This window comes from Pseudochaenichthys georgianus, chromosome 18, assembly GCF_902827115.2.
Source record: "Pseudochaenichthys georgianus chromosome 18, fPseGeo1.2, whole genome shotgun sequence".
NCBI lineage: Eukaryota > Metazoa > Chordata > Actinopteri > Perciformes > Channichthyidae > Pseudochaenichthys > Pseudochaenichthys georgianus.
This window is the reverse complement of record NC_047520.1, coordinates 21702047-21724166: the sequence shown is the minus strand read 5'-3', so window position 1 is coordinate 21724166 and position 22120 is coordinate 21702047. Positions and strand designations below refer to the sequence as shown.

Genomic DNA, 22120 nt, shown 5'->3' with positions numbered 1-22120 from the left:
CACATTGCGCATTGTTTCTGATACAGCGACGTTTCTGATAGGAGACGATAAGTTGGGACGTTGCCAGGTCAATGTAAAGCCAGCCCACATTCGAGTAATGTAGTCATGACCGCAGCAAATCTGGATCAGCTCCGTTTAAACGCTCGTTTTCAGAGGACAAGTATTTTCTCTGACACGTTTTGAGTCTCCTTACACACCGGGGACCATTATTATGTTCAGAAGACATCACAAAGTGCATAACAGGTGACTTTAAGTGTAAGGGTTTGATCTGAAAATGAACCCTGTATTACAGGTATTACACCTTCCATTCTAAAAAGCAGACCAGGATCTCGACTGCCCCCTGCTGGTACACTACACATTCACTCTCTTACAGTGTACAGACGTCTGTTCACTGCTCTCTCTGGACCTTCTCTTTCTGCCATCTCTGATTTTACATCAGCATGTGCTTCATCAGTAAAGCTTTCCTGGAGGAGACTGATTTGAAAAAGTCTAGATGTGACATTCCTATGAAAGCTGCTGCAGAAATATCTGGTTAATGTATCGTCCAACAGGAGGGAAGGACTTTTCATTTCTATGGAGGCCTGAGAGGCTTTACATACAGAAAATACATTCTGGTGATACATTTTCTAAATGTAATTAGTTGTGTCCCCTGTGCTAGGATCATTTCTTCCAAAGAAATTAATCTCAAAAAGCACATTGTTTTTTCTCCTGTTCCTCCCACCCCAACTAATTCAGAGGGGAATCAACACCTTTATCTGTTCAATTGCCCTTTTAGTGCGAAGTGAACTTATTCTTAACCGTATATATGTACACTACTTATATGTCTTTATATTGTATTCATGCAATCTTGTCTCTATATGTTAGATTACTCCTTTGTGTTGCCTTTTATCTGTCACTTTTGAAGTAACGCTTTACCCCCACTGCGGACTAAAAGGATTTCTGATTCTGAATGTTGTTTTGACGTGTCAACACTGAGTAGCAAAATGAAACGAAACGTCTGAGCTGTTGAGTTTGGTCATTTATTGACAAAAAGAAAAGTGAAGCATGGTCTTCTAGTGAAATGTTAGGTGTATGGGCTTTCTGCAGTCTGCAGCACCACAGCTCATATGCCGCAGCTTGAGCAGGAACATATGCTGTTACAGTACATCAATGGAGCCGATACCCAGTGTCTTGGACTAAAGTATGGTATACATACACACATACACAACTACAGCACTTTACAGAACATTTTCAAGATGAATTCAGTCACTTAGATTTTAGGCAGAGAAGGCTTTGTTAATTTCTAACACTTTTAGGAAGAGACAGACATAAACATGCACATCCACATCCACACAGGACGGATGGATACACAGATATATTCAACAAACACCACGAAACAAGACTTTGAGTCTTTGAATATAATGATGATGATGATGATGATGTTAATCTGCGGTAAAATGGAGACCAGGCTTCCTCCCAACACCACCCTGTCACCGGTCCCTTCATTAACCCCTAAGTGTCACTTCTCTCTGTCATGGTGGAAGACATTTGCTGGTTTGAAAGCATAACAGTGCTGAGGTTTGTTCAGATCAAAGTAGAAAAATATTTTGTTAGAATAAAGGTTAAAATCACTGTTTGGTTAAAGACCTATTCCCAGTATTTCTTAAAGCATTCTAAAGGTCTCAGCTCTTGATGTTTTGACCTATTTCCAAACATTAGTTGGACATTTTGGATAATGGGTGGATTGTTGGAGCAAAATCATTAATATATTATTATTTATTTTGTTACAGTGCCCAAGAAAAATCCCATGATGTAATCTGGCTGATAGGCTTGTATAGAGATAAAGGTTACTTTACCCAACAGTGACAATATGCGTTTCTGGTACACAGAGAAAATACAGATGGAAAAAACCCACTTCAAAACATGCTACTGCAAGATCAACTGGGGGTGATGGCGGTTATTTATGGGGCGATAATGTAAGGAAATAATGCCACAAGTGAAAAGCTACAGGGGTTTTCTCCAGTGGTTGGACCGCAGTGAGCTACAGGAGGAGGAGGGGGCTGAGGTTTAGCGGGGGTCGTCGGGGGCAGCAATCTTCTCCAGGCTGGGCTCCATGCCCCAGATCTCACGGGCATACTGGGAAATGGTGCGGTCGCTGGAGAATTTTCCACAGCCCGCGATGTTATGGATCACCATCTTGGTCCACGCTTTAGGGTCCTGACAGAGGAAAGAGAGAGATGTCAAATAAGATTTACCTCATTTAAATCCTGAGAAATAGTAGGGTAGTTTAGTACAAAATAATATAGAACAAGGTAACTCTTACTTTAAATACACCAAGGCTAGAGGATAACACAATACGTATGTTATAATTTATTATTATTATTGCTTTCAAATTCAAATGTAATATCATAATAATGTGTATAGTTAGCTAATTGTATATATATTTTTTTATAAATGTGTGCAATATATTGTGTTTTATTCCGATATACTGTTCTGTGGCACTGCAGGTGGAATGACACAGGAGTTGTAAAAGTATGCTTGTGTCCTCAACATCTATAATGGTTCAGTTTCACATATACACAATATAAATCAGATGGCAGTATACAAGTACAATATGCTGCAGTAAAGCATTGAATATGGAATATATAATATGGAAGTAAAGCAGAAACAAACAGATTCTTTTTGCTACTTAAGAACAAATACATTTAGACTTGATCTCATCCTGATGTCCTCTTGCTGACACACTGACCTTGTAGAGAGTGCTGACTCTGTCTTGAGTTTGGATGTAGGCTTCATAGTCTGCAAACACCTTGAACCTGCAACAAAAAAGACAGAATTAATACTTTGTTTCTTTGAGACACTAAAAGGGATAGTTTAGATGTGTTGTTATTACTCTAACTATGAGGTAAGCATCTCACATAGCCCCACTTAAAACCATCTCTTTAGTGACGGGAACAACACGGTTTGAAACCAGTCTTATAGGCCTTTGCATTCATGAGAGCCCGTTGACTTTAGGAGATGACGATGACTTGCTTCACAGAGTCAAATCCAACACCTCCTTCCCTCTCATGAGGCAGTGACAGTGGTACAGTGATGACTCTGCATGGCTGTGGGCTGACAGGTAGCCCGTGTGTCAGCACAGACAAAGTGCTGAGTCGTCAGCAGTGGCCTCCCACCTGTCGTGCTGCATCAGCATGTTGACCAGGTCTCTGAAGAGGTCAGGCTGGCCGGGGCTGAAGAAGCCCCCGGAGATCTGGTCCATGGCCTGCTTCAGCTCGGGGAGACGGTTGTAGTACGACGCAGCGTCATAACTGTGGAGAAAAGATATTCATCACATCATGGGCACATTTAAATAAAAATACAGGTACAATCATGAGACATAAGGGACTCGTGTGAAACAGGACACCCCAATAAGCTATAGGAAGCTTGAGAACAGGGGCCCAGACAATACAAACATAAAATATGAACAACATATATCATTAATACATATAGAATTGAGAGTTCACGTATTGTTACCGAAACCTTACAGCCCAAAAACACACTGCATTTCAGAGGAAAGTGAGTGCACACTGCACAGCCATTCCATTTGCTTAACAAGTGTTGTTTTAAGTGCGTTTCAAAGACAGACAAAGATAAATACATTTTAATACCGTTATAAAATGTGCAGCATTCATATTTTTTTGGTTGAAAGCTCACCCAATCTTGTCCATGGCCTCCACATCTGCCACCCTCATGCCGAAGATGAAGAGGTTCTCCTCTCCAGCTTCCTCTGCCATCTCCACGTTGGCTCCATCCATGGTGCCGATGGTGAGAGCCCCGTTCAGCATGAACTTCATGTTCCCGGTGCCAGAGGCCTCGGTGCCGGCTGTGGAGATCTGCTCCGACAGGTCGGACGCTGGGATGACTGCAGACAGGAGGTTTGACATTCCACTTTACTCTCTAAGTTCTACTACAGTAAAGACTCATCTGAGTTCAGGGGCCACATACAGCCCAGTTTGATCTCAAATGCGCCGGAGCAGTAAGATCATCGCATAATAACCTCTAAGTACCCACATCTCCACATTGTTCCCTTTGTTTGAGTGCAAAAAAGTACATTGTGAAAATGTTCACATTTAATGAACGATAGTTTTACAAACCAAGAAAAATAAGTGCAAATTCAACCATATTGTGCCTCAGTTTATAATTTACACATGTGCATTACAACTCACAGGTCACAGGGTCTCACAGAAACATTTAGTCACCGGTATCTGGAACTGAACAGTATTTTACTTTATAGAAATGATATTAAAAGTATCTGTGTAGTAATCCTGACACGCCACCACACAGACTACAGTGGGAACTATTAAGGAAGAAGGTTTGGTTATCACCCTGCCTTGTAGATAACATGTGCACATACAAAATATATGAACGTTGTGAAAATTGCAGTTCATTTCTGTAATTTGTACACTTTGCTAAGTCATCCCATATGTTTGACACCCCCGCTCTAAGCCCTTAAGTATTTGTTACCCTTCTCAGCCAGAGTGACGCGGTAGTTCTCCAGGTAGATGACTTTGAGGAGATCTCCCACCACAGGGTCGTTATTCACAATGTCTCCGATGGATGTGATCAGCTTGATGATCATCTTAGCAGTGTGGTAGCCTGGAGCCGCCTGGACACACAGCAGATCATCTTCAGAGACACTGAATAAAACCAGGCTGAAGTATGCTTCATGTATCAACGATATGTTCAGGGTGGGGAGGAGAAATGATCTGTTTGTTGTTTGGCTGAATATTTAGCATTATAAGTATGATTAAGTCTAATTAGTAGATAATAACAGCAACACATTTAGCAGCTAAAACTTTCAATTTAAATTCAGACATTTCTCTATAATGATCAGTCCACATTACACTAAATGTATGACTAATCCAAAAACTGTTTTAAGAGAATGCTTGGTGTGTGTGCATATTGTAAAATGTGTCTTATTGAGACACAATTGGTGAAGAAACTTACGGAATGAAGCAATTATGAACTACGACTTGCTATGCCCGTTTCAGATAAAGACTATCAAATCATTATTACAACATCCAAATGTACGAACACACCTGTATATTGATGAGAAATGTCTTGTTTCATATGTCCTTATCTTGTCCAAAATAAATTTGAGATGATATTTCAAAACTTTAAATAATTCTGGAGACATAAAATATGTTTGATTCTAACTTGCCCATTTTTGTACTTGGTTTTAACCACCTATAGAGACCTTTTGCGTCTGCCTCTTAAGCCCCAAGCCTGTTTTTCAGGTTTCAGGCTCGAAAATGACACTCCCAGAACAAATGACCATAAATTAATAATCTTTTTTATCAAAGTAATGATAAACCTGTGAGTTGGATGTAGAAAAGTCAGAATCAATATAGATGTTTTTTATTTTAAAGAAAATTCAGATTGAACATGGTAAAAAACTGTAAATTATAGTGTCCGTCCAAAAAATATTTTTTACTTATAGTGAAAACTAACCTTGGATGATGGGTTAGTAGACTAAAAGCTTTAGGAATCCAAAGTACAACATATAATAAGTACCCTGTATCAAGACTGATCCGAAACAAGTGATATTTGACCTTTTTAGACAGATTTAGCAAAAAAACTCTTCTGAGGCCATTTGGGTGGATTTTCCTTATCTCTGGCCCCCCTTGTTCGATTTTGACATGTGACATCTCTTCCTGACCGTTAGAGCCAATAGAATCGAAGGGAAATCGTCCCGCACACACTCATGTTAAAAGAAAAGGTTGCGTCTTTGCGCATTCAATCTTGCTACAGAGCGTAGGATCTCCCTGCTCTGATATTTGAAAACGGAATTGCAGTTTTATTGCTTACAGATTATCAGAACATTTCAAAGGGGACACAGTCACATTGGATATTAACCTATGGATTAACTATATCATCGTTTTTATTGTTTTAATGCCATTGAAGACCAGTTTTGACCAGACAAAACCAAGGTAAGCCATGTTAGCGTTTTAGGCTACCTAGCGCCACATGTTTTGATGTACGTTTTTGTTGATAATGTCGCGAGTTTGTATCTTTCAGTGTTGAGGTGGGCACCGTTAGATTATGTGTCTTTACGATCATAAACGATGTGTTGAATGTGCAGCTAGGATAAGTAATAAGGGAGCTAGGAGTGATTTTCGGTGCAGTAATAGGTTAGCATTTTTCGCTCAGGGCTAATTCAGAGGGTCAGTGTTAGCATTGTGTGTTTTTTTTGAGAAAAAAAAATTAAAAAGATCAGTTAAATTGAGTTTTTCCCGTTATATGGATATAAAATATTCATAGTTTATTAAATATTAAGGTTCCTTAGACGTTGTTTCCTGCAAATGACGCGATTTCGGCCCCGAAACCGGGCCTGTGGGGCTTAGACATGTTGTGTCTCGTGCAGTCGTTTTGTCTCTTTGTTTTAGTTTTATGTTTCTTTGTGGACTTTTTATGGTCATTTTGGCCTGTGCCTAGTAGACCAGTTATCCATCCATGGACTAAAAATAGAAAACAAATGCAATGTACCACCTTTAACACCCCTCACCTTTCCTCCAATCATGATAGTCCTGGGGGTCCATGACTTCTTGGGATCCTTCTTCATTCCTGATAAAAAACAAAAGCTTTTGTTTTACCTCTGAATCCAAGTTTATTTACAATAAGCGGCCAGCTAAAGTAAAAAGCACCCACGGTTGTACAGCGTGATGATGTGCAGGCAGTTGAGCAGCTGTCTCTTGTACTCGTGGATCCTCTTCACCTGAACATCAAACATGGAGTTGGGGTTGATCTTCACCTTGTAGTGCTCTTCAAGATAGGCAGAAAACTTCATCTTGTTCTCCTACAAGTTGATGACAAACAGAGGGAGTGATCAGAAACAAACAAAAGACAGGAACATAATCACTTTTCTTTAGTTACACAAATGTCTCCTCCTCCTCGCTCTCTCCTGGTTTAAATCATATCTCTCCGACAGACTTTCCGCCTCAGTCACCCACGGTGTCCCCCAGGGCTCTGTACTTGGTCCCCTGCTCTTCATCAACGACATAATCCCACTTGGACTCTTTCACCACCAACTCTAATTCCACATTTATACCGATGACACCAAGCTCTACCTCTAAACAAAATCTATGTACAACCACACACTCCCAACTCACCATCAGACATTAAAATATGGATGCAAAACTATTTTCTTAACTCAACTGCGACAAATCAGACTTTATCATCATCGGCTCAAACTGACTTACCCGCTCAACCCAGGACTTTTCACATAACATCACGGCTCCATTTTCAACCCCTCAACTTGCGTAATAACCTTGGCATCATCCTCGACACCACCCTCACTTTAATCTACTAAACTCTTACATCATTCAAAAAAAGGCTGCAAAACTCACCTTCTCACTCTTGCCTTCAACTTCTAATCCTCTACCCACCTGCCCCTCCTCCACCTGGCTAAGTATTTGTATTTATTTTGTTTGTTATTTTTTTTTACTTGCTTGTAAAGAGTATTTGAGCACCAGGAAAAGCAATATATAAATACCATGTATTATTATTATTATCTTACCTGTTTGACTTTGGCAACATCTCGAATGAAGGTGTCATCGTCCACAAATTCCAGAAGCGTCTTCAGCTGGTCCAGGTCACGGATGTATTCCTCACCAATCCTCTGCATAAAAAGATTATAACATTATTATTTGGCAGGAAACCATAGAGTCAATCTTCAGTGTAAATAACACATACATCTGAGCTTTGGATGTGCTCCAAATGTCCATTAGTTAAAGGTGGGGTAGGTAATTTTGGAGAAACCTGCTCGAGTGCGCTAGAATTTGAAAATACACAGCCGGAAAAAATCTGCCACTTCCTCACAGAGCCCCTCCTCCAAAACACACGAACGCGCACATGACCAATGAGGGCACGAGATAAGTTTGTGCACAGATGGAAGGCTGACAGGCAGGTAGGCCATCCAGTTACTTTAGCCGGCTCAGATGATTGGTCGTGCTTTTTACAGCGCCACGGCTTCCACAGATGACATTTTTTATGGATTTTTTGTCAAAGCACTTCAGATATTCATTGCTATCGGGATGTTAAGAGCATTCCATGGAATATAACAAAAAGTGTATCTCGAGCCGGTTTCTCAAACTTACCTACCCCACCTTCGTTGTCTATGCAGAAAATAAACAGGACTTCACTTCCAGGAACCTGTACTCCTGAAATAACTGCCCTCACTTGTGTGTATTGACAGAAACACACACACCTCTGCGATGACCTCAGCCAGGCCGGGGTTGCACATGACCAGCCAGCGTCTCGGAGTGATGCCGTTGGTCTTATTCTGAAACTTTTCAGGGTCTGACTCGTAGAAGTCCTTGAACCTGAGGAGAAGAGCCACACTTATTAGCAGTTAGGGAATCATTTGTTTAGGTATTCAACCTTTGACACAGTTCCTAATTTTCTCCTTTCACTGTCTCCATGGCATAAGTCTACGGCCTTGGGTACTGCTGCTATCTCTCTTAAGGAGGGGCAGATTGGGCGCATTGTTGTTGCCAGCTTATGACCGAGCACAAGCTGACATGAGATAGTTCAGGGACATCTAGAGGCCCTTCTTTTCTGGAACGTAAGTTCACTGCCACACATTATTTTCTATGGACGAGAGCTCTAGTTAGATTCAGGGTCCATATTTGTTTAGTCTCACTGATGAAGAATGTTGATTATTACACTCTGAACTAGTTAAAACCTCGAACTACAGAAGAGTTCTTCAGAATTGGTTTGGCAACCGCTGTGTCAACTCGTGACACACAACCTGTCTCGTCAATTCTCCGGCCGTAACTCCAAATACACCATCAGTGTTTGCCATCAAAGTTCCTGCTCTCCTCGTGTCTCTCCGAGTCCTGTTTCCAATTGCTTCAGAAGTTTCCATCAGTATTTCTATGGAGGAAAATCTGGGCCAAAAGTTTTGATCATTCAAAAAGTACTTGAAAGTTCAACTTTTAATCCTGAACTTTTAAAAAACAATGATGTATTTAAATAAATAAATATTCAAAGGTTTTTCCAGCTTGAATATTATTTTGATTTAGCATCTTTCTTTATAAACCTGCCGGTCACATGGCTGGCACCAGCGCACAGGAAGCAAATGTAAGCCGTCTTCAATAAATAGTCTGGAATAGCATACATCTGGTAGCCTAAATGTATAAAACATGAACTGAATCAAAATATTATTCAACCTGAAGAAACTTTTCAAATACTTATTTTTAGTTTTAAAACATCATTGTATAAGTTTAGGATCGAAACTTGAACTTCAGAGAGGGGCGTGGCCAGCAGCAGCTCACTAGCATTTAAAGCTACAGACAGAGAATCAGCACTTTTGGAACAGGGCTGAAACAGAGGGGATTATGGGATGCTACAATGATCTGTTCGGTGTTTCAGTCAAATCCTTCAGAGACATGTTTTATATATATCCGAGACCTGTAATATAATGTTGAAAAGAGTATAATAGGGGACCTTTAAGTTGAGTTTGGGTACTTCTAGCACCACTGGTCATGTCAGATACAAATAAACCGGATGCTTCCTAGCGTTAATGTCATAGACACAAACACGAGAGGAGAGATGAGGGTTTCCTACACAGTGGCTTTGATGATCTCAGAGTGGATGCGGGCCACTCCGTTGACAGCGTGAGATCCCACAATGCACAGGTGCGCCATGTTGATTTTCTTGCCGTCCGCTTCCTCTATCAGGGACATCCTCCGCAGGCGGTCCAGGTCTCCAGGGTAAAGCTTGCCAATACGCTGAAGGGGGAGGAAAGAGACGTCTCAGCAGATGTACAAGTTATGCATGTTTAATTCAAATGTTATTAAACAGCTGGCTATTTGCACATCCAGAAGACACAGATCAATATGAATTATTTCCATAATTCACAGTTTTTTTTTATAGGAATTATTTATGAAAGAAATGCATTTCGACATACTATATAGCGTTTTCTGATCGTTTTGAAATACTATACTGCATTGTTTTTTTTCGACATATCGCTATGCCTGACATATCACATAATATCCTATGCCGTTTTATTTTTTTTACATATATTTTTTTATATGTTATACATACTATACCAAGACTGTTTTTCAACATTTCTTTCTGATATTTTAGACATATTACATTATGACTTCTCATATTTTCGTCATCCATACTCTCTTGTTTTTTTAATATATTTAACTTGCTATGTTGTATTTTTCTGATATTCTTTGATTTGTGTAGGTGAGGGCATTACGTAAAATCCTAAAATTCTCAGATATCTAAGTCTAGCATCCTTTGTACCTCCAGGTGCCGGCTGTTGATCTCGTAGATGATCTCCAGGTGCCGGGGCAGCAGGTTATGGAAGAGGTCGACGGGCCAGCGCTCCAGGGCTTCAGGCAGGACGGTGTGGTTGGTGTAGGCACAGGTACGAACCACGATGTCCCAGGCCTGCACAAAGAGATCTCACATTATCACACATATACCACTGAACGAGTAAACATGACAACATGTGCATTGCCTTGGGCAAATACAGAAAACAACGTTATATTTATGTGTAAAATGACAGTGTTTTTTCTTGAAAAGATTATCCTATATTAGTCGGTTTACTTGCTTACATTCTGCCCAGTGTATGATTTCACTTCACTGTCTATCTGCAGTGTTCACCCTGCTGCTGAGTCATTGTTAGTGTTGAACGATGCAAAGCGACACAAGTGACCACAGCACAATTCAGTTAGACTGCAGCAGTTCCAGTTTGTGCAGGAAGGGCCGTGTTACCAGGCCGTAACAGGCTCTCTATTTGAGCCATGCTGACGCCTGCGTGTCACACTCTGCTGAAAGTAAGGATACCTTGTCCCAGTCCAGTTTCTCAATGTCCACCAGGGTCCTCATCAGCTCAGGGATGGCCAGAGCAGGGTGGGTGTCATTCAGCTGAATGGCTACCTGCACAACAGAGTCACAATCATGTTTATTGCCACATCGTTTATCGCACAAAATGTTTAACCTTTAAAGCGCAAACTATTTATGTACGATCAAATTAATAGTTTGTTAATTTAATTGATGGCTATTTTCTACATTGCCCCCTTAATTTCCCCATGTTACTCTGCCATTAGACCCGTATTACAGTCATTACACTGTTTGTTATACACCCCTATTACACTCATATAACACTGTTATTACACCCATAATACACATGAATACACCTGTATTACATTAATATATTACTGATTTTACACTATTATTACATATATTAGACTCATATTGCAGCCATACAACACCAATATTCAACCCCCTTTTATCACAGTAAGAAAGATGAGAGCAAATATAGAAATATAATAGAATCTCTTGTGAAAACTATTATGAAAAATGTCTCAAAGAGCTATAAACATTCCAAAAGGGAAATACTATAAGAATACAACACATTATAATGAAAGAATATGCACACAGTGCATGATATTCTTTAAGTGGGGCAGCTGTTCAGACTTTAAAGTGTCAGAAAAAGTCATGGGAACGTGCAAAGGTCACAAGATGTGTGGTAATGTAAGGCATATTAAAAAGGTGGTAATGTTAACTTTTTTATATACACAGAGTAATGCAAAGGAACACAAGAAAATAGGTCCACAGATTACTGCACCTGTTGCCCTCCATCCTGGTAAAGAGCTGAGGTCATCCTCTCTAACTGCTCACCTTTTCTGGCAGCGTAGAAAGGTCTAGTCGCACAAACTCTGTGGAGCCAAACTTGGAGGCTTTGAATCGACGGATGATGTCTTGAAGAGTTGCCGCGACGACAAAGTACTCCTGCTTCAGACGCAGCTCCTTTCCTTCAAAGAACTGGAGGCCAAACAGGAAAACTGTCAAACGCCTGAAAGTGCTGCCATTGTTATCCTATAAACACTGCGCTGGAGAAAGAGACTGTCTGAATAATGAAGCTGCTTGATTCGGGCTTTCTTCCTCGAGTTCACTGTTCAGCCCCCTCCCCTCTGGCAGGAGGGTGCGCTCCATCAGGACCAGAACCTCTCTCCACCTGAACAGTTTCTTCCTCTCCGCTACCGGCCTCTTAAACAAGGCCCGGCCCCCCCTGACACTTTACCTCAGCCACAACGCAGACTCTATACGCATTACATGCACACAATGTTCAAATATTGCTTACTGCACACATTCCTTGTTTTATATTTCATATCCTATAATTCATTCATAGCATTCTATTTCCATGTAAATTACTGCTTTATTTTATTGCTATTTAACTATTTTATTACGGTGTCCTTAAAGATTTTTTGTTTTCTATTTGATGTCTGCACCATGACATCAAGTCAAATTGCTCGTATGTGTGCGTACCGGGCAATAAAGCTGTTTCTGATTGTGGTTCTAGAGCGACACGGTGTTCCTGTGAAACGAGGTATTCTGAGCAACATTTCAGCTATGTGCTTACTTTCATTTAAATAGCGTTAGATATCTGGATGAACTGTTGACTTGATCATCTGACTGAGGACAGTGGTGGAATGTAACCAAGTACATTTACTCGGGTACTCAAGTACACTTTTGACAAACTTGTACTTCAGTTTAGAAATTGTATTTTTTGGCTGATAATACTTCTGTACTTCTACTCAAGTAACACTTTTAATTCAAATTAAGTCTTTAAAGACCATAGTATTTGTACTTGTGAGCATAATGGGATCAAAGATAGGAGTCATACAAATAAGCCCCTCCATTGGATTAAAGTGAATTAGCCAAACGGTTGCATCCACTCACATTGTCGTTGGGGTAGAGAACCCTGGAGATGTTCTCAGCCAGGTTCCTGTCCAGCACCGCCTGAATGTAGCCGCCGACATTAACTGCAGGACAAAGTTTGGATTGATATTTAGTGGATGTTCATGTATTTACTGTTTGTCAATGAGGAACCGAACAGATGACCATACTAACAGTCTTTGAGGTTGAAGTCACAGGGGGCTTTAGCAGACCACAGCCTCATGGTGTTCACGATGTTGTTCCTGTAGCCGGGGACTGGGGTGTCATAGGGGAGGGCCAGAACCACCTGAATCACAATCATATATTAAATACACTGGTTCATTAGTACAATGAGAAGGATTGCTTTCTGTTGGGCCTTAGCTTCCTCTTGGATGCGATACTTGGTTACTAAATCTTTACAAAGATGACAGTCGGCACCCATTATTTTTTAATTAACCTTTATTTTTCCTCATTTTGCATTTACTGTTAAATGTACTGCTCACTGTATATCTTCCAGTGGTGTAAAGTAACCAAGTACATTTACTCATCTACTGTACTCAAGTACAATTTTGAGGTACTTGTTACTTTACTTCAATTTGTACCTTTACCAGCTTTGATAACACTTTAATGCATCAACAATTATAAAACTCAAAATCCTATATATTATTCTGAAATGGACCAATCTGCACAGCGACTACTTTTACTTTTGGTACTTTAACTATATTTTGATGAAAATACTTTTCAACTTTCACTTGAGAAACATTTTGAATGCAGGACTTTTACTTGTAACAGAGTATTTACTATTATTTTGAATACAAAATTATAATTTATCGTTAAACTAATTAATAACTTTATAGTAAATTATATTACATATGTAATCAGACAGCATTATATCCATCTCATGAGAGTTGCATTTCATTCCCTGAGCCCTTTACATTTTCAATGAAAGGTTAGTTCTGGTGTGTGTTTCCACTGACCTGTGTGTCCACCCACTTCACTCCTTCAGCGGTGTGTTCCACTCGTCCGTAGTAATGGACCGGACGCATGTACTCGGGGCGGGCCTTCTCCCAGGGGTTCCCGTAACGCAGCCAATCATCAGCCTCCTCCACCTGTGGAGACACGACGCTGTGGTATTATTGTTGTGAAACAGGACATACTACACCACACAATAGTCATGGATATGTGCTACATAACAGTTTCTTAGGGTCAGGGGTGGAAAGTAACTAAGTACATTTACTCAAGTATTGTGGTTAAATACCTTTTTGGCATACTTATATTTTACTTATTTAAAAGCTACTTTATACTTCTACTCCAGTACAATTCAGAGGCAAATATACTTTTACTCAGGGCTCGACATTATAAATGGCCCGCTGGCCCGGAAGCACTATTTAGACACCCCGGGCCATAACGTACTTTCCACTTGCCCGCTCGGGCCACCAAAAATATTGCTTAAAAAAACAAAACGGTCCTTTGGTATAGGTATTTTGACTAGCAATTTTGTAAAATGGTTTTGTTTATTAACGCTACAACATAGCGTTTCATGAGGCGGTTGTCGTTGTTGGGTGAAAAGCAAACAGCTGTTTGCTGCGGAACTCAGCGCGAGCAGGCTCCCGTGACGTGAGCGGGAGCGCACTCGTTCACTACAGACTTTCGCGCCACCTAACCATTAGCAAAAATGTTTTTAATACCAGCGGTAACCGGCCAAGCACCGGGCAAAAAACAATCTTCAAATAAAAGAAAGTCACCGGAGAAGATAAAGGAGAGTGACAGGGAGCATGAGAAGAAGAGGGAGAGAAAGTTTCAGCCAGCTTGATCGATGGAGTTGGCTTCTATATTAAATTATTATATTATACTAAATTATATATTGTGGTGGAGTGACACGTCCTAGAACCCTTTTATACATTTCGAATCATAAATCTATCGATTCGATTTATGATTAGAAATTTATAAAAGTAGGGTAGACATGTGGAGATTATCCGGCTGAACAAAACGTGCATTTATCAAACAGGTTCGTTTTCTACAGACCTTATTTCCAGCTATTTTCCAAAACCCTGTGGAGAAATCCCATTGCTTTCTGTGGAGGGAACCAGCAGCTTACTTCCTGGTTTTAGGACGCGTCACTGCACCTCTCAATATGATGCCAATATAAACAAGGTCTTTAGTCGGCTCTGTACATCAATGCCGACCAATGTACACTGAACAAAAATATAAACGCAACACTTTTGTTCTCATTCATAACACTCCGTTCGATGTCTCACTATGGGATGCGCCTCATCGCGGAGCAAACAGAAGCATCAATCTCATTACGCCAATCCTGATTGGCTGGTGATCTTGACGTCAGCGTCAGGGGAAAGGGTTAGGATTACCATGAGCTCAACATACACTGAACAAAAATATAAACGCAACACTTTTGTTTTTGCTCCCATTTTTCATGAGCTGAACTCAACGATCTAAAACATTTTCTATATACACAAAATAACCATTTCTCTCCTATTGTTCACAATTCTGAAAAAATCTGTGATAGTGAGCACTTCTCCTTTGCCGAGATAATCCATCCCACCTCACAGGTGTGGCATATCAAGATGCTGATTAGACAGCATGATTATTGCACAGGTGTGCCTAGTGCTGCGTACCGGTACGCCGAACCGGTACTGGACTTGTAAAAAGTTTCGGTTCAAGTCCGGTTAAAACCGGAACGTCGGGAACCGGTACTTGGACTCGCAAAAGAACTAGCACTTACGTCTATTCTGGTTTCTGTGGTCATTTAAACATTCCCTGATAAACATTATTCAGCGTCAATAAATGAGTGCTAATCCCAGTGTGCTCAGTGTACAACATCACATGTCATTTCACCTTTGATTCACGGTTTGAAAACGTAGCATTTCGCCACATGCTAATGCTAACCGGAAGTGAATAATTTTCAGAATAAAAGTTAATAGTGTGAACTTCCGGTTTTTTCAGAATAAAACTGATTTAAATTAAATAGTGTATTTAATTCAAAATTACACCATATCAACATTGATTTTAATTTCTAACAGTATGTTTGTACATCACTATGTATGTAGTATGTACTGTATAATGTACACATGTAGAGTTGTAGAAAATACATGGTGTACAGACAGTACAGTACACTCTGACTGTACAGCCACTACAGTGTAGCCTATACTGTATAGTAGGTGTGTAACAGTGTAATGCGTATAGTCTACTCTACACTCTACCTTTCAGCAACGTTTTAGGGATTTAGGCTCAGTCAGCTCAGGGACTGTTTGGTTACTTTAGTTTGGTAAATGAAATAAACGTTTGAACTTTGTAGTAGTTCACTGTAGTTGCTGTCATAAGTCATTTGTAGACTAAGTGGCAAAAAGTGTTTTTTTTTACATTTGTACTTTGTAGAGAAATGTAGACACAAGTTGGAAGGGAGCACAATAAACCTGACGAGTTTGAATTTGAGTTTATTATGAGTTAATTTTCAATTGATAATTAGCTCACAATAAGTTCACTTTAGTTACTCATACAACTTGACACAAGCCATGGGTTCAGGTCCGGACTTATAAGTCCGGACCTGAACCTGAACCTCTGGACTTGAGTCCGGACCTGAACCTGAATGTGAGTCCAGGTACTCAGCACTAGGTGTGCCTTAGGCTGGCCTCAATAAAAGGCCACTCTGAAACGTGCAGTTTTGCTTTATTGGGGGGGTCTGGGGGGGTCCGAAAACCAGTCAGTATCTGGTGTGAGGGGTAGGGGTAGGGGTAGGGTTAGGGTTAGGGTAATGTTGTGAATCGAGTGGCCTGTGTTCGTCGTTCATAACATACGCCTGCCCATACCATAACCCCACCACCACCATAGGCCACTATTCACAACATTACCCTAACCCTACCCCTAACCCTAACCTAATATAATACAAATATAATGTAATAAAATGTAATCCGGTGAAAAAATGTATTCTGCATAATGAGTACTTAACGTACATTTAGCTGATAATACTATTCATATTAATCTGAAATGGGCAATTTTACATAATGAGTACTTTTTCTTTTTGCACATTAAGAAAAATCAGGACTTTTTGTATTTTGGCTTGTCACCGAAATGTGTCTGTCATGACAGTTAGCTCAAATGGGATCTGGCAGTGAGAGCAGCCAATAACAAAAAGGAATGTACCGTGGCCAGACTTGAGAACTGTTTGTCGTAAACTCCAGTAGGAGGCATTATTGCACTCTTATTTTATACATGAGACTTCCCCTCCCCCTACATGTTTGCCCCGCCCACTTCGATCACTCAAGAACAGGTTTTTGTAGGACTTTTTAAAGTCATGGTATTAAGGAGTTCGTTTGTCATTGGTGTGGGTTTGCACAGCCCACACGTGTGGATGTATGCACATATAGTGGGTGTTTCTCAATGTCGAGTACGCTTGCTTGGTAGCACATGTCTTCTGAGTCACTTGCTTCAGAAGCGAGGCAAGAATACTTCCTGGCATTCGGAAAACGAAGAGTGGAACAGGCCAGCAAGTGTGCAGGTGTGCTTCATATGAGAGGCCCCGTCTTACATTTTCCGCCACAGATTTGGGGAAATTGGTCCATGCGCAAAGCATTGTGGGGATTTTAAGACCGCGAAGTCTACATATGTGCAGCCTCGAAATTTCTCGCTACGAAGTACGCCGGGCTCGGTAGAATTCCAAGTATGCTGGACATTGGAACAGTACTTCGGCGGCACTCGATGACGTAGTATGCTTGAAATAGTGGCTCTGGAGCAGCTTTACTCGAGATTGAGAAACACCCATTGTCACAGCTGATGCAACCAGCAGCTGTAAAGGTCACTTTTGGTCCACCAAAAATTCCCCACCAATTGGCCACCACAGTTTGGCATTGGGTTCAAGAAAGTGCTTATTCTGATGTGCATTTGTGTTCATTCCATACATTTGAGTTTTAAATTACCTTTTTGTTCCACTAGATTACAATCTTAAGCAACATAGATTCAATCAAACAGAGCACCATAACTTGGACCTACCTGCCAGCCGTCAACAATCTTCTGATTGAAGATGCCGAATTCGTAGCGGATGCCGTATCCGTAAGCAGCCAGACCCAGAGAGGCCATGGAGTCCAGGAAACAAGCTGAGGAAACAACAAGGGGGGGGGGGGGGGAGCGCTGCATGAGACAAGGCTGTCCACAACACTAAACATCAATGTCTGTCAGCAGCCAATCAGGAGGAGGCAGGAACTCACCAGCCAGGCGACCCAGACCACCGTTGCCTAGACCGGCATCTTCCTCGATGTCCTGCAGCTCCTCCATGTCCAGACCCAGCTGAAGGACACATCCACACTGCTGTTAACACTACAGTTACCTTCATCGCCTCAGAGAGTACATTTAAAAAGGAATCATCTCCTGGTTCCTAGTTCAAGTCAGCTGTCTAATACCCATTGAAAATTCAGTTAGAGACAAATGTAGAATCTGGTTGTCAGATCATGACAATGGTTTTCTGAAGATTTCTGCATTTCCAGTACTGAATAGATAAAAGCATATGGACACCCCTGTGAAGATAACAGTTATAGCCTCTTATTCCCATGTAAGGGAATAGTATTGCTACAGGATTCAATATTTTACAAGATTGTCTTTCCTTTTACTTCATTTTAACATGACAAGCTCCTTAAATAAATAGTATTTCCAGTTATGTGTGAAAAACCTTGACTGGTCTGCACAGAGCCCGGACCTTAACCCCATCCAACACCTTTGGGATGACCAGGATTTGACTCCTCATCGGGGTAGGCCCTCACTAACGGCCCGTCCACACAGCGGCGTGCGTTGACGCTTCCCCATTCACTTTGAATGGGGTGACGTCACTTTTAGCCGAAATGCATCGTGGGAAGCGACGTAGAGCGTAGCTGGCGTGGCTCGCTGCAAAAGTTGAGCAATGTTCAACTTTTGACGCCTCGGCGAGGCGTCAGCCAATCGAACCATATGCCAGTACAAGCTCTCGCCAATCAAACCGCTGCTTGTGTGTCAGGGGCGGGAGATTCATGTGATTGGTTGTTGGTCGAGTTTCAGACACGCCCGCCGGCAAGCGTCAGCGCACGCCGCTGTGTGGACGGGCCGTAATGCTCCTGTGTAGGGCTGGGTGTCTATACAGTATAGTTTCAATCGTAAAATGACTTTATGAGAAGCATTTTGTCATCCTGTTATTCCCCTCCATCACTGTGGAGCTGAGTGTGTGAACTCATATGGAGTGACTCTCATAATAAGGGGCTATTGGTTTGGCAAAGTCCCTCATTTGGGTTTCTTATGGGGTTCTTTTTGTCCTTTGCCTAACCTGGTATGTGGCTTCATCGCAGGCGTTCTCCAAGGCCAGGTTCACCATGGTGTTCTGCAGAGTCCGGCCCATGTAGAACTCCAGGGAGAGGTAGTAGACACGCTGCAGAGAAACAAAGAGAAAAACCTGTTAATGTTGGATTTCTTTACATTTATACCAGAAATACAGCTGGACAGTGGTGTAAAGTTTTACATCAACTCAAGTACTATACTTAAAGGTGGGGTAGGTAATTTTGGACAAACCGGCTCGAGTGCGCTAGAATTTGAAATTTTGAAACAGGGCATCGGATCACTGCAGCAGGGTGTGTGGGAAGTAACTAAGTACATTTACTCAGCTATTGTACATAAGTACTACTTTGACATGTTTGTACTTTAATAGAGTATTTGCATTTAAAGTCTCTTTATAGGCATTTATTTTAACACTCAGTTACTTTGTACATAAACGCATATACTGATGCAGTACTGTACTGCTAAACTACACGGTATGTAATAATAATAATAATTATAATACATTTTATTTAGGGGCGCCTTTCATGACACCGTACATTACAAACTGCTTCCTCACAGAGCCCCTCCTCCAACACACACGAACGCGCACATGACCAATGAGGGCACGAGATAAGTTTGTGCACAGATGGAAGGCTGACAGGCAGGTAGGCCATCCAGTTACTTTAGCCGGCTCAGATGATTGGTCGTGCTTTTTTACAGTACTACGGCTTCCACAGATGAAATTGTTATGGATTTTTTGTCAAAGCACTTCAGATATTCATTGCTATGGAATATAACAAGTGTATCTCGAGCCGGTTTCTCAAACTTACATACCCTACCTGTAATGAATGATTAGGAGGTACTTGTACTTAACTTAAAGTGGACATATCATGCTATATTTGAATAATATATTGTAGGGCCATACCTATATAAAACATGTAGGCAAAGTTTTTTTTCCAAAATACCAAACAGATCATGCATTTTAGCCATGCCTCATTTCGCTCTATTTGCTCTTTTTTAGCCCTGTTTTTGTGGCAGACTACACCTACAGGCCTGGCATATGTACTACAGCGCCTCCAGCGCTTTCGAGCGGCAATGGCCGTGGCTGTCTCCTCCTGATATGTGGAGAGTTGCCCATATAGGCGGAGCTCCTCGTTTCTGACATCAAAACATTTCAAATCTGGATCAGATCCGTTGCCGCCCCGTTTTTAGAGATTTGGGTATGGAGGAAAAGAGAGAGTTGTGTTTTCTGACACTTGGTGAGTTCCTTGACACACCGGGGACACATATTCATGTATAAAAGACGTACAAAAGTGCATTTTGCTTGATAGGTCCCCTTTAAGTATTTCTATTTTATGCTACTTTGTAATTTTACTCCAATGCATTTATGTAATACCTTAAGTTACTTTGGAGAAACGGATTTATGACAAAAAATATGTTCAAAACTTAAATTAGACTTTAGTTACACCTGGATTAAATGCACATGCTACCAAGCATTAATAAAGTAATTAAGATTATTTCAAGCTTTACCAGTTTGATATCTAGAGTTTCTTCCACAATTTGTCAGGATAAGAAAATACACAAAACACAGCACTATACAGGACACCACGAATTCCAGCACAAAGACTACTAATAATAAAACACACACGCCCCATTTGGTGTCCCTGATGGCTCTGCAACAACATTATAGTAGCAAACAACAGCTGCTGTCCGAGGCTACAACGGCAGGGCTATTGCTGGAAGCTCCTCCAACAATATCTCTCACACTTCACAGGGAAGTAGATCAAACCCTGAAACCAGCGCCATATAGAGAGAAGAGTTACGTCAGCGGAGGACCAAAATGCTTGATCGTCACGTGGTTCAGGGAGACTCAATAGTTCCCCGGAAGTTCGTGGTGGGACATTTGAATGCATGATTACCGGAGATAGAACTACGATTTTTGGTAATAAGTAGTGAATAAAGGTTTTGATTTGCAAGGCAAGGCAAGGCAAGTTTATTTATATAGCACCTTTCAGCACAAGGCAATTCAAAGTGCTTTTTAAGGTAAAACCTAATAGAGGTGTCATACATAATAACCTAATAAAAGTAAATGTAACAACTACTACAGTGCAACACAACAGGAAGATTAAATGTGGTCTCTTAAACATAAGATCTCGAGCATCTAAAGCAATATTGGTAAATGATTTAATATCAGATTATAATATTGATATATGCTGTCTCACTGAAACTTGGTTGAGACATGAAGAATATGTCAGCATAAATGAGGCCACTCCAGCCAGCCATATCAACACTCATATTGCTCGAGGCACGGGCCGAGGAGGTGGAGTTGCAGCAATCTTTGACTCAAGTTTACTTATCAATACTAAACCAAAATTAAATTATACCTCCTTTGAAAGGCTCGTTTTTAGTCTTACGCATCCGACCTGGAAAACTTTGCAGCCAATCTTATTTGTTACAGTGTACCGTGCACCAGGTCCTTATTCAGAATTCTTATCAGAATTCTCTGAGTTTTTATCAACTTTGGTTCTTAAAACAGACAAAGTAATTATCGTAGGTGACTTTAATATTCATGTTGACGATGATAAAAATAGCCTTACTGTTGCATTTAACTCTATATTAGATTCTGTTGGTTTCTGTCAGAGTGTAAATAAACCAACCCACTGCTATAATCACACTCTCGACCTTGTTCTGACTTATGGTATTGAAATTGAGCAACTATTAGTCGAACCGCAAAATCCTGCTTTATCCGACCATTTCTTAGTAACTTTTGAAGTACTGTTACGAGACTACAAAGCATTAGTCAAAAGCTCTTGCAGCAGAAACCTATCTGTTAGTGCCATAGCCACATTTAAGGAAGAGATTCCACTAATACTTAACTCGATAGCATGTCTGCATGTAGGGGAGGAAACTTATACAAAATGTACACCACCCCAAATTGATCAAATTGAAAATAAAACAACATAGATTAGCTCCATGGCATAATGCCGAAACCCGCAAAATAAAGCAAAAGTCGAGACAACTTGAAAGGATATGGCGTTCCACTAAACTTGAAGAATCTCGTTTAATTTGGCATATTACTCTCAATGAATATAAGAAAGCACTGCGCAAAGCGAGAGCAGCCTACTACTCTTCA

General features: G+C 40.8%; 1 pseudogene; it reads right to left on the bottom strand.

Moving 5' to 3' along the window:
* LOC117463539 (glycogen phosphorylase, muscle form-like) overlaps window positions 1–22120 on the bottom strand; it is a 47759-nt pseudogene that overhangs the window by 18089 nt on the left and 7550 nt on the right.